The sequence below is a fragment of the Muntiacus reevesi genome, chromosome 5 (assembly GCF_963930625.1).
Source record: "Muntiacus reevesi chromosome 5, mMunRee1.1, whole genome shotgun sequence".
Classification (NCBI taxonomy): Eukaryota; Metazoa; Chordata; class Mammalia; order Artiodactyla; family Cervidae; genus Muntiacus; species Muntiacus reevesi.
Window position 1 is genome coordinate 31736809 of NC_089253.1, and position 12714 is coordinate 31749522.

The 12714-nt window shown below is 45.9% G+C and overlaps 1 pseudogene; it reads left to right on the plus strand.

The window, feature by feature from the left end:
- The first annotated feature begins 2597 nt into the window (after positions 1 to 2597).
- On the plus strand, positions 2598 to 2663 carry LOC136170193 (U4 spliceosomal RNA; annotated as a pseudogene).
- The last annotated feature ends 10051 nt before the right edge of the window (positions 2664 to 12714 follow it).

The window sequence follows — 12714 nt, forward strand, 5'->3', positions numbered from 1 at the left end:
CTGGAGGGGGAAGTAAACAAACATATGTGTAAATCTGTGTGCTTTTAATATATGTGCTTATTTCTATATATGTATATACAGTAAAATGTTGACGGCTGTTACTTCTGAATGATTGGATTGTGACTATTTTTTGGCGATTTTTTATATTTTCCATTTTCATCCTATATATATAATACATATGCCTCTATGTATCTGTATAAGCCCACAAGGCCTTACCTATAGTTCAGAATTTTTTTTAAAAAAGCTTTAAAATGAAAGTTTCTCATAAAGTTGGTGCAAACTCACTTAGCAACAAAAGCCTGACCTAAACGGCAACAAGCCTTTCTATAGTCTATTTGTTGCTGCTGTTCAGTCACTCAGTCATGTCTGACTCTTTTTGACCCCATGGACTGTAGCACTCCAGGTTTCCCTGTCCTTCACCATCTCCTGGAGCTTGCTCAAACTCATGTCCATTGAGTCAGTGATGCCATCCAACCATCTTGTCCTCTGTCATCCCCTTCTCCTCCTGTCTTCAATCTTTCCCAGGGTTTTTTCCAGTAAGTCAGCTCTTCACATCAGATGGCCAAACTATTGGAGCTTCAGCTTCAGCATCAGTCCTTCCAATGAATATTCAGGTTTGATTTCCTTAAGGATTGACTGGTTTGATCTCCTTACCATCCAAGGGACTCTCAAGAGTCTTCTCCAACACCAGAGCTCAAAAGCATCAATTCCGCACTCAGCTTTCTTTATGGTCCAACTCTCACATCCGTACATGACTATTAGAAAAACCATAGCTTTGACTAGATGGATATTTTTTTTGCAAAGTAATGTCTCTGCTTTTTATTATGCTATCTGGGTTGGTCATAGCATTTCTTCCAAGGAACAAGCATCTTTTAATTTCATGGCTGCAGTCACCATCTGTTGTGATTTTGAGCCCCAAAAGTAAAGTCTCTCACTGTTTCCACTGTTTCCCCATCTATTTGCCATGAAGTGACGGGACCACCATGATCTTAGTTTTCTGAATGTTGAATTTCAAGCCAGATTTTTCACTCTTCTCTTTCAATTTCATCAAGAGGTTCTTTAGTTCTTCTTTGCTTTTTGCCGTAAGAGTGGTGTCATCTGCCTATCTGAGGTTATTGATATGTCTCCCAGCAATCTTGATCCCAGCTTGTGCTTCATTCAGCCCGGCAGTTCACATGATGTATTCTGCACATAAGTAAAATAAGCAGGGTGACAATATACCGCCTTAACGTACTCTTTTCCCAATTTGGAACCAGTCTGTTGTTCCATGTCCAGTTATAACTGTTGCTTCTTGACCTGTATACAGATTTCTCAGGAGTCAGGTAAGGTGGTCTGGTATTCCCATCTCTTGAAGAATTTTCCATAGTTTGTTGTGATCCACACAGTCAAAGGCTTTAGCATAGTCACTGAAGCAAAAGTAGATATTTTTCTGGAATTCTCTTGCTTTTTCTATGATCCAGGGGATGCAGGCAATTTGATCTCTGGTTCCTCTGCCTTTTCTAAATCCAGCTTGAACATCTGGAAGTTCATGGTTCACGTACTGTTGAAGCCTAGTCTGGAGAATTTTAAGCATTACTTTGCTATCGTGTGAGGGCAATTGTGCAGTAGCTTGAACATTCTTTGACCTTGCCTTTCTTTGGGATATAGTCTATAATAATCAACCTTTACAGAGTCTGTATTTATCTCGTTTAGTGTTATTGAGCCTATATTTCACTGTAGAAATTATGTTGTCCAGAACTCCTGGAAGTGTCACATAATAGCCAGTACAGATATCATTTTAATATCCAAAGATGTCTGAACTCCAAAGCATATGCCCCTGAGAGTTTCAGGTAAGGTATTAGGGACAATATTTTGTGATTAGGGAAAATGAGGAAGGAAGGAAGGGAGGAAAAGAAGAAAAAGTTTATAATCTGGGTGGAATAAAAAAAAGTTCTGAAAAGGGCGCCAAGGGCAAATTTATATGTGAAAGTGTTGGTCGCTTAGTCAGGTCACACTCTTTGTGACCCCATGGACTATAGCCCGCCAGGCTCCTCTGTCTATGTAATTCTTCACAAGAATACTGGAGTGGGTAGCCATGTCTTTTTCTAGGGGATCTTCCCAACCCAGGGATCAAAGCTGGGTCTTCCACATTGCAAGCAGATTCTTTACCATCTGAGCCACCAAATTAGATGTAAGAAGAGGTTAAATGTTACTTTTGCGGTCTTTCTGTCAAAGCTCTTTAGCCAAAGGCCACCAAACACACGAACTAGGTTCATAACTTGTGCGGGTAAAGAGGCCAAACCCCAGGAGGCAACATTTTGGGGTGTGTCAGTGAGGGGCGGTTAGAGAGAGCTGTTGCAGAATGTATACTTTAATGTGTGCTTTGGAGAAGGGACTGGGTGCCCTCAGAAACTGGAGGCAAGTCTATGACTTGGTATCCCAGTAGGTCATCTCTGGGGAAGAGGGAATGGAAGGAGGAGAGAAAAAGCAGGCAATCCTCTCAGACAAGAAAAGGGGGTGTTTGGCTCTGTTTGTGAAGCCATGACTTTGTCTGTGTTCAAACACGGTTAGGAAGTGGCCCGGCCTTGCTTGGAAACTCATGGTGTTGGAGGACCCTCAGCTTTGCGCAGTGGCAGTATCATAGCCAGTGAGGTTAATCCGAGGTGCGATTATTGCTAATTGGAGGACCCTCATGCTGGTGTTTTATGTCTGGTAGGGGCACAGCATGACCCAGCTCTGAGGGCCAGGCCACTTCTCTTCTAACTCAGCGTTTGGCCTGGAAAACCCCATGGGCAGGAGAGCCTGATGGGCTACAGTCCACAGGGCTGCAAAGTGTTGGACACGACCGAGCACACAGAGTAGTTTTAGGTCCACAGAAAAATTGAGCAGAAAGCCCTCTCCCCAACCAGTCAGCACCATAGACCCATTATTGACATCTTCCCTCCATGTGATAAGCTTGCAGTGTGGTGAGGCTGATGAGCCAGCATTGACATATTACCATTAACCAAAGTCCATAGTTTTAACTTAGGGTTCATTCTTTGTGTGCACAGTTGTATGAGTTTTGACAAATATATAATGGTGAGTTTACATCATTACTGTACCATACAGAATAGTTTCACTGCCCTGAACAATCTCCTGTGCTCCAACTATTCATCTCTTTCCACCTCTCCCCGGCACCAGGTAACTGATGTTTTATGACATCTCCATAGTTCTGCTTTGTCCTGAATGCCATTTCAGACTGGATTCTCTCATTTTACAATGCTCACAAACACATGTTTGAGCTTCCTCCATGTCCTCTCACAGCGTGATAACTCATTATTTTTTATCACTTAAATGATGTTCCATTGTTTGTCTTTCAAATTTTGTATTCCATGGTTCCAGGCTCTTGCCTTGTAAACATCCTTGCCATAAGCATAGTTGCAAACATTTCACCCCACAACTAACTGGCCTTAAGGCAATTTTCTCGAAAAAAAGAAAATAACAAAACAAAAAACAGGGACATTATAAAGGACATAATGAAACGTAAGAAATGAATAACAAAATTTAAAAGACTTCATTGTGAAATGCAAAAGCTTTGAATACATTTAAAATGTGTGTAGCTTCATGACAATACTCCGTAAATAACTGATTTTATTTTGGGTTTTGCTTGTCCAAGCACCTGTCTTCCAAGTCATTTATACACAGTATTTTACACTTTTTCTTCTTGCTGATTTTTCTCCTCCTTTGGCTTTGCACAGGTTTTTTTTTTTTTTTTTTCACTAAAATATCTTCCTTAGTAAGAGAGGTATCAGATTTCACAAAATAAAATATTTGTACCTGAGCTTTGTACTACTGGGTGCTCTTGGCATATTGTCACATGTCCACTGGAAGACGTTCCAAAGTTCAGTGGGAAATGTGGGCCCAAGTTTGTGCCTTCAAGGGCTCAGCCTCTCTCCTCTGGTGTATATAATGTGTTTCAAAATAAGAAACCAACTATTGGAGCAATTTGTTGTCATCTGTCAGCTTGATAAAATCATCAATAAGGTCAATAACATATCTGAACCAGTTGAAACTAAACTGTCAAACCAAAAACTATCAACCAGATATTTTATCTTTTATGGCAAAATTGCTTATGGCCAATTAGTTACACAGGAAAAATGTTTGCAGTGACCGTGTTAATGGCAAAGAAGTTTATGACATCCACAGTTTGTTGATCCATTCACCTATTGAAAGACATCTTGGTTGCTTCCAAGTTTTGGCAGTTATGAATCATGCCCTATATCTGCATGCAGGTTTTTGTGTTTCAAGTTTTCAGCTCATTTGAGTAAATAACTAGAGATTTGATTTCTGGATCACATGGTAAGACTGTGTTGCTCCACATCCTCACCAGCATTTGATGTTGTCAGTGTTTTCGATTTTAGCCTTTCTCTTAGGTGTTTTGCTGGTAGATTTTTTTTTTTTTTAATACCAGCTCTCCAGCATAAGGGAAAGCCCCAAATTACCAACTTTCATGGGGTAAATCATGCCAGCACGGCCAGTTTAAGCAACCAAAGTGACGTCACTGAAAGCAGAGTTGGAGGAGATAGGCCCGGGTGTTTGTGCTGCCTATGGCACCTCTGCCTGCTCAGCACAGAGACGGCTTAGCCATCCTGGACAAATCCTGTTGTCATCTTAGACTGGCGACCACTGCTTGATCATTCACGGTTGACTTCCTGGTGATCAGAGTAGGAAAGTCATGTAAGCCGCTGCCTCTACAGAGAACCCAAGCTTAACTAGGCTAATTTCTGTTTTCATGACAAAGATGCTAAGGATGGCAAGTGGGTATTTAGCAAGCACTAAGCCGTGCTCTTCAATGCTTGGTGATACAGCAGAGCTTCCAACCTCTAGAAGCTCATCTCCCAAGTCATCTGAAACGATTTATTCTCACAAGACCAAATCCTGGCCACCCTAAATCTTTTCCCTTTTCTATTACTTTGACCATGACCCCACTCAGTACCCCAGTAACTTTCTGGTGTGCTGAGTCACTCAGTCGTGTCTGACTCTCTGTGACTCCATGGACTGTAGCCCACCAGGCTCCTCTGTCCGTGGGATTCTCCAGGCAAGAATACTGGAGTGGGTTGTCATTTCCTTCTCCAGGGGATCTTTTCTACCCTGGGATCGAACCCATGTATCTCCTGCATCGGCAACTAGATTCTTTACCACTGTGCCAGCTGGGAAGACCATACCGTTCTTGGGTCACCCTTTTTCTCTCCACAGCCGGTGGGGTTTCCATGGTTTCTCAGAGGGCACCCAATGGCATCACTGACTCGATGGACATGAATTTGAGCAAGCTCTGGGAGTTATTGATGGACAGGGAAGCCTGGTGTGCTGTAGTTCATGGGGTCGCATAGAGTCAGACACGACTGAGCGACTGAACAGAACTGAACCCAATATAAATGTTAAGCTCTCTGAAATAAGAAAACAATCATACACACACAGAATTATGTTCGTAATCTCCAGGAAGATTCAATTATGTAACCGATTCCTCTCTTCCTAGAGCATTCTTTCTTAGTCACCAATAAGCGAGGTTGGTAATGATCATTTGATGATTTCATGTTCAGCAATTATTTGATTAAAGCTAAATTTAGCCTTTATATGTGAGATTATGCTTTGAAGTGTGACCAAATGAAACCGGGCTCCGCAAGCATGAAACAGGTGCAGCCATGAAGCCGAGGAGAGGGTGTGGGAGCAGGATGGCTGGGTTCTCTGCCCAGTCCTGTCATATGAGTCCTACTCCGCTGGCATCGAGGGGCACCTCAGTACAATTAGCAGATGGGATTAGAAGGGGTGATCATCCCAGATAAGTGAAGTAATTTATCCAAAAGGAAAACAACTCCCTGCGGCCCTGGAGGCCCTGCCAGTGGCCTGATCCCTGCTGGCTTCTCTGGCCCACTGCAAGTGCCCTGCACTAAGTCCAGGTCTGACCTTGGGCGGATTGTGCAATCTCTTGAGGTTAATTTCCTCATCTGTTACCTGAGACCGCAGCCTTCCATGATGGACAGGTGGGCTGGCTCAGAGGCTTCAGCCATGGGCTGGAAGCAGACGACAGAGAATTTAAAACCAGTTTTCTCACCTTTGGTGCTATGTGACCTTGCCTGAGAAAGCACTTAATTTAAATCCGTTTCTCTCTCTCCTAAAGGATTATGATGATGTTGGGCTAGGAAATTATAGGACACTGTCACCCCCGACCCCCAAAAGTCCTGTTAAGCCTGGCCCAGACTCCAATTCCTTGATCTCTAGAGGTCGGAAATCCTCCCCTAGGTTTCCGTGAATTTCTGGGCTCACCTATCATTGATGACCCTGCTTCCGGGCACCTCATTCATGTGTGTTACCTCCACACTGCCCCACATCAACCTGGATGTCAACCCAGCTGGACTGCCATGAAAAATACACTTCTGTAGAAGTATCCTGTGAACTGAAAGAAAGTCAGTGGGGGGTGGGGGCAGTGGCCATGGAGAGGGCGGCATCTCGCAGACTCATACACATCCAAACATCCTTAGTAGGAGCATGTGTTGAGTGCTTGATCGCGTCTGCCTCTTCGTAACCCCGTGGACTGTAGCCCGCCAGGCTCCTCTGTCCATGGGATTCTCCAGGCAAAAATACTATAGTGGGTTGCCATGCCCTCCTCCAGGGGATTTTCCCAACCCAGGGATCAAACCCACGTTTTTCATGTCTCCTACAGTGGCAGGCAGGTTCTTTGCCGCTAGAGCCAGCAGGGAGCATAATCTTCCCCATTCTGCCCTTCCCCGTTCTGCCCTCCCTAAATTCCAGCTTCTGTTCCAAAGCACTGATCAAAGTATTCTGCCAACAATCCAACTTTCTCCTTCTCAGGGAGATGCTGATGAATAAAATCTGTCTGTCTCATTACAGTTATAAGAACTGAACCAATGCGCTTTGTCATGGGGCCATCTCATGCCATCCTCACCAGGACCCTAAGAAGTGTGGTTCTACTGATGCAGATGCAGAAGTAGGGTGGGGGATGAAGTGAGCACTCCTCAGCCCTAGGGGAGGGCAGTGCTGAATTCAAAGCCAGGCTGATTCCAAACCCCAAGTTCTCCTTCTACCACCTGCCCCTTGGTCTGTGAGGCGTGGGAACCACCCCCTGCAGGACTGGTCTGGGTGAACACCTGCTCCCAGGAAGATGCTGGCAAGTCACCCCTCCCCTCCAGGAGGGCAAAGACCCTGCTTCCACATCGCCATCTCCCAAGGGAAACCTGGTTCTGGGACCACCAAGGGGCAGCCAGGGTCTCCCAAAGGCCTTGATGAGGAGCAGCAAGAAAGAATCTTCGCTCTCCAGCTCCCCTCCTTCCTGTGTCTGTCCTTCCACGCACCCCATCAGCCTTTCCACTTAGTCAGCCTTCAGCGCCCACCCCCTAAAGTGACTCCCACAAAAAACACCCATCTCCTGACAGCCACATAAAAGCACAAGCTGGGGGGTGATTCGGAGAGGAAGTGAGAGGTGAGGGGTGGAAAGCAGAGGGGCACACCCAGGAGGGAGGCATCTGAACGAGGCTGGGAGGTTGTGGAGGGCAAGTCAAAGTGGGGGTCGTGACTGAGGAGGCAGTGCTCACAGTCCATGATGCATCTAAAGCCACTGGAAAGATCCACAAGCCATCCCCAGTAGCAAGAGTGACAAGACAGGGGAACATATCTTAGCAAAATACACCAGAGATCTGCTGGGCTCTGGAACACAGCTTGTCTCTTAGAGCACCCCACTGTCTATCCAAGTCTGGCTCCAGTTAATGACAAAGGCTCTGTAAGTTCCCGAGCACTCCCCACCAGCTGACGGGGAAAGAGATGGCAAAGAACGCGCTGAGTGGTCTGGACAATCAGCACTGGGTTAGGATTGGCTCTGGATATCTGGTCTCATCACTAAATAGCAAATAGAAGGGGGAAAGTGGAAACAGTGACAGGTTTTATCTTCTTAGGCTCCAAAATCACTGTGGATGGTGACTGCAACCTTGAAATTCAAAGACATTTGATCCTTGGAAGGAAAGCTCTGGCAAACCTAGACAGTGCATCAAGAAGCAGAGACATCACTTTGCTGACAAAGGTTTGTCTACTCAAAGGTATGGTTTTTCCATTAGCCATGTACGGAGGTGAGAGCTGGACGATAAAGAAGGTTGAGCGCCGAAGAACTGACGCTTTTGAATTGTCGGGCTGGAGAAGACTCTTGAGAGTCCCTTGAACTGCAAGGAGATCAAACCAGTCAGTTCTAAAGGAAATCAACCGTGAATATTCATTGGAAGGACTGATACTGATACTGAATCTGCAAGAGTTTGGCCACCTGGTGTGAAGAGCCGAGCCTTGGAAAAGACCCTGATGCTGAGAAAGACTGGAGGCCGGAGGAGAAGGGGGCAACAAAGGATGAGATGGTTAGATAGCATTACTGACTCAAAGGACACGAATCTGAGCAAATTCCAGGAGATAGTGGAAGACAGGGGAGCCTGGCATGCTACAGTCCTTAGGGTTTCAAAGAGTCAGACATGCCTTAGCGACTAAACAACAACAACATGGATAACATACAAAATAAAGACCAGCAGAAAGTCAGAGCTGATTCTGTGACCTCAAGTAGTGGAGGGAGAGGGCTGAGGGAGCAGGTGGGGAGACACAGTGCAAAAGTATCCTTTATTTTTAGATCATTAAGTAAATGGAAGGCGAAGTTGTTACAACACTTTATGTTTCTATAGCACTTTACAGTTTACCCAATGCTTGCATGAACAACATTTCTTTTAGAAAACGGAATTGTCCAGAGCCTGGAGTTCAGTTGCACAGTTCTGGACAGAACTGGAGCCTTACCACGTACTCATCCATGATGTTATTTTTTATTTTTAATATTTTCATGTTGTGGACAATTTTTAAAGTCTTTATTGAATTTGTTACATTGCTTCTGTTTTAGTTTTTATGGCCACGAGGCCTATGGGATCTAATCCCCCAACCAGGGATCAAACCTGCAGCCCTGCCGTGGAAGGCAAAGTCTTAACGACTGTACTGCCGGGGAAGTCCCTCAGCCATGACTTTACGAAGACAGTTTTCTTCCCTGCATCTCACGTTTCCCATTGGTATGATGGCAATGCCAATCATACTGTCCTCACAGGGTCGGTATGGGGACTAAATGAATAGCCACTCATTCATTCATTCATTCATTCAAAAGTTTTGAGCAGCTCCTATATGCCAAGCTCTGTCCTAAACACAGGGAACAAATTATGCCAAAAGTTTTCTTTCCATGAAATGTTCTCTCTAGTGGGAGGGACAGAAAATGGCCATTGAGTGGACTGTATTGTATATTAGAAGGTGATGTGGGCATGAACTAAACTGAGCTGGTGGATGGGACCCTAGCACCTGGTACCTCTGAAGCATGGGCCAAACACCAGCCATTATTAGCCACCCCTCTCCCGCTCTCAGTGACCCTGCACAGTGGACAGGCTTATAACTTGCATCTTATAGTTTGCCATTGAGACTCAGAGAGGCTGAGGACCTTTCTAGGGCCACACAGCCAGCACAGATCAAGCCAGGACTTGGATCTGACCCCTACTCCAGGGCTCTCTCCCTATCTTCTGCAAAAAGGAGAAGGGAGAAAAGCCCCAGTGGACTCGCCCCAAAGAAACTGCTGTCACCGCAGCTGTGTCACCTTCCTCCCCACCCCGCAAGCCCAGAACTTGCTGAACAAGCAGGACATGCAGGCAACCTGGCCCTGGGTGCCTGCTGGGAGGCCAAACCCAGAGCCTCCTGGCCTGGGTTCCCGTGGTGCGGAGGCTGTCAGGGCGCCAGAGAGAACTATCAGCTTGTTTTATGGACTTTCCACCCTTACAACTCCTCCAGGCCTGCAGTTAGGAGACAATGAACAGAAGGCAGAGACGAGGAACCCTGGGCGGTCCCCCAGGGCCGTGGCTTCTCTGACCCCCGGGGCCTTTCAGAGTCAGGGCAGGGCTCTGACAGCAGCCCCAGTCTCCAAACAGCAGCCCCAGTCCACACTCAGGAGTGGCTCCTCTGGGCCAGAGCTCTAGGCTCCAGCATGGGATGGTGGCAGGCAGCCTCCCCTGCAGTTCTTGGCTGTGTGGGGCCTCCATCCAAGGCTTGCAGCCCTGCCTCTCTGCAGGCAGTCGGGGCTGTCTGACTCCCACGTGCAGGCCAGGCCCTGCCCCTGGAATTAATCAGAACTCTCTGGGAGTAAGTGCTCAGCTGCCCTCGAACCAGGCCCCACTAACACCAGCCAGGGACCCGCTAGTGATACTGACATGCTTCCAAGGACTGCCTGTCTTCTTGTTGCTCAGTCACGAAGTCATGTCTGACTCTTTGCGACCCTGTGGACTGCAGCATGCCAGGCTTCCCTGTCCTTCACTATCTCCTGGAGTTTGCTCAAACTTATGTCCATTGAGTTGGTGATGCCATGCAACCATCTCATCCTCTGTCGCCTCTTTCTCCTCTTGCCCCCAGTCTTTCCCAGACTCAGGGTCTTTTCCAATGAGTCACCTTCTTAGGTCTGGGAATAACACTGCCCCTGCTGATACACCCCCAGGAACCACAGCAGAGCACCCCCAAATGACTGCCAAGGAGGCCCACTCACTTGATAACACGCTCCCCCTGGCCAGTCCTGTAGTCTCCAGGACTACAGGACCCAAGTGCTGTCCTCACACCACTGTCCCCACCCCACCCCTAGTAGACCTAGTTCCAGATCCCAACCTGCATGGTCCCAGGGCCCCTCCCTGGCCCCTGCAGACTATTTTAAGATCTGGGCATCCCAGCTCTAGGAAAGCAAGATGAAAGTGAAGTGATATATTCTGTTTTGTAAATACCTTTTCAGGGGCTTTCCTGGAGGTCCAGTGGTTAAGAATCTGCTTTGCAATTCAGGGGACACTGGTTCGATCTCTGGTCTGAGAAGATCCCAGGTGCTTCGGAGCAACTGAGCCTGTGAGCCACAGCTCCTGCAGCCCGTATGCCTAGAGTCAATGCTTTGCATCAAGAACTGCTGCTGCTGCTAAGTCACTTCTGTCGTGTCCGACTCTGTGCGACCCCATAGACGGCAACTCACAAGGCTCTGCCATCCCTGGGATTCTCAAGGCAAGAACACTGGAGTAGGTTGCCATTTCCTTCTCCAATGCATGAAAGTGAAAAGTGAAAGTAAAGTCGCCCAGTCGTGTCCAACTCTTCATGACCCCATGGACTGCAGCCTACCAGGCTCCTCCGTCCATGGGATTTTCCAGGCAAGAGTACTGGAGTGGGTTGCCATTGCCTTCTCTGCAGAAAGAGATGTCCCCACAATGAGAAGCCTGCTACTAGAGAGTAGCCCCCACTTACCACAACTAGAGAAAGCCCACATACAGCAAAGAAAATTTTTTATTATGAAAATTCAAACAATAAAATGCATACAAAGTAAAAAGGAGTAGCTCCGAAATGGGCGAAGGGAGTCAAAAGGTGCAAACTTCCAGTTGTAAAATAAGCCCTGGGGATGTAATGTATAGCTTGGGGAGTGTAGTTAGTAATACTGTGCTGCATAGTTGAAAGTTGGTAAGAGAGTAGATCTTAAAAGTCTTCATCACAAGAAAAATAATTCTGTTACTATGTGTGGTGACAGATATTAATTAGACTTATGGGGTGATCATTTCACAATATACACACAAATGCTGAATCCTTATATTGTATGTCTGGAATGAATATTATATTATATGTCAAAAATCAATAGCTCCTCCCACACCATCCTCCTTAATGTCAATTCCCAGAAGTGTCTACATTTAACAGTTTGGTAGGTATTCTTCTACTCTTTTATACATATACATACACACATATACACAAACACATACCTCACATAGAATTCTTTCACATAAGCAGGAATATTTTGTATAAACTGTTCTGCACTTTGCTCTTTGTTTTTTTTTTTAAGCAGTTGTCACTTTTTAAAAACTTTTATTTTTTACGTTTTTTTTTTGGCCATGTCTTGGAACATGTGGGATCCTGAGAGATCAAAACAGCACCCCCTGCATTGGGCATGTGGAGTCACTGGGAAGTCCTGAACTTTGCTCTTCTGAGTGCTGCAAGGACATTCTTCTCTGTGGGACATTTAAAGCCGACTCATTGCTCTGGTGGCTGTTACAGCATTCATTGCAGAGATGTTCCATAATATGTTTAATCATTCCCCTATTGATGTACAGTTACTTCGTTTCCAACTATTCACCTCTACAAACAAAACTGCAATAAAATCTTTGTGCACACATCTCTTCATACTTGCATTTTCCCATAGGTTCATTTCCAGGAACTCCTGTTATCCCATTTTATTTTGCATTCTTTGATGACAAGTGAGGTTGCCATATTTTCATCTGTTGGAGGGCACTTTGCACAGAAAAACTAACTTGTTCTACTTTCCCCATGTCTCCATTCCAGTAAGTAAGCCTCACCAGTGGGCAATGGAGAAGAATTCAGAGGAAATATGGGGAAATCCGTCAACAGGCTGAAGAATGGCAGGCAGAGTAGGATTCACACCAGTGGACGTGCAGGAGGCCAGCTCAAGATTGGATGGTGGACAGAAGGGAGGCTGACTCAACAGACACATCCTTCCCCCATTTCAGCACCCTCACCCATGTTGCCTTCAGAAGCAGCAAGCTGAGGTGGATAGGGAAAGGGAAACCAACTCAAAGTCAGAGACAAGTTCAAAACCAAGCTGAGATGGGGAGAAATCACCTGCCTCAGTAAGAAAGGAATCAGCCACGTTGGCACTATAAC